Below are 1,567 nucleotides of genomic sequence, written 5' to 3'. Positions count from 1 at the left end.
TTTTTTTTTTGTCGGCGAGCTCACCTAATTACAGCGAGAATCCAGTTTTTCAGTTCTCCCAGGAGAGAGAGAGAGGGCCGTGTTTGATAATGAAATGCTTGTCATGCAGAAATGTAGTCGACTATCAAATTTTTTGAACCAAAGCTTATTCAAACAGTGACAAGTGTCACTGACTAATTTGTAGCTTTAGTGTTTAGTGGCATGTTGTCAACAAAGATTTGTGGGGTGGGTGGGGGGATGATGTGCATCAGCATACAGATCCTTTTTTCTGTCTTTTAAAGGCAGCTTGTGGGATAAAAAGAAAAAAAAGTAATAAAAAATATCTACAATAACAACAGAGATATTGAAAAGATACACAAGCTGGAAAAATAATGCAAGAATGAGTTTGAAACTAGGCTTTGCTTTCACCACCCACCTCCATCTTCCTGCTTCAGACGAGTTAAAAGCAAACTCTCKGGCAAAAATTCACCACTGACTTTGTTTATAATACATTTATTGAAAATTGATTGCACCACTGTACCCAGAAACCCTTGGGAGACCCATGTAATTTATCATTTCTTGTTATTAGATTTTGCACACAGCTTGAGTGCCATGACCCAGAGCTGGGTAATATGTAAACACTGACAAAAAAAATCCTCTCCTCAATATATCTGATTTCCTTTTTTTTTTTTTTTGGCTTTTTCTTTCTTTCTCCAAGTAAATGCAATTAAAAAGAAAATTTCACAATTCTTTTTAACACAGTTCCTTTATTAAAGGTTAATAATCTGTGATTACTTGTTTTGTTTTAATGAGACTAATTATTTACTAAAATCAGGTGAAATGGCAATTAGAAATTTTAAAACKGAGTATTTTACCACTTTTCTTCAGTTAACCAATCGATTAGCAACTCATCACGTCAACTGTAATCGTCATAGATGTGCATAAAGCTGCACAAATATGCAAATACGCATCGTGAATTCTCAGTTTAAAAGGAGAAAAGACGTCTAATCAGAACAAAACAAGACAAGTTCTGTGTTTGATGGTCTGTGCTTTCCTTATTAAAGTCTACTCATCATTCTAATTAACAGCACACAGCACACACCTCTCTGCGTATAATAGGGTATGCTCTCCGATCACCCTAATTACTTTTGACACATTGGAGGAAGTGATCGCAGTGTGCCTACATCCCCCGCAGAGGTGCACCCCCCCACCACCTCCCCCAGCCGTCACCACACTGCAAAATGAAGCCGAAAAAGTATTTTATGGCAGGAGGAACAACAGGTAAATCTGTATGAATGAGGCTGTTAAATCAATGTTGTGACTCGCAAGGGAGAAAGAAAAGTATTTTATTAACAGATGCTGAAGTAGAAATATGTCTACTGTTTGCCCCCCTATCTCTTAATAAAAATGTGATGTAGAAGAACCGGAGGTCAAAAAACAAGTGAGGTCACTTCATCTTATGCTAATTAGACAAGTGTGTTCTAACCAGATTAGTCTGTGGCAATTAGTCCTGATTTATATGCACGTGTGTGTGTTGGTTGAGGCGGGGGATTGGGGGGGGGGGTGGTCCACTGGGTGTGTGTATAGC

This window comes from Austrofundulus limnaeus, unplaced genomic scaffold (assembly GCF_001266775.1).
Source record: "Austrofundulus limnaeus strain Quisiro unplaced genomic scaffold, Austrofundulus_limnaeus-1.0 Scaffold691, whole genome shotgun sequence".
NCBI lineage: Eukaryota > Metazoa > Chordata > Actinopteri > Cyprinodontiformes > Rivulidae > Austrofundulus > Austrofundulus limnaeus.
The sequence above is the reverse complement of the archived record's forward strand: the minus strand, read 5'-3'. Positions refer to the sequence as shown.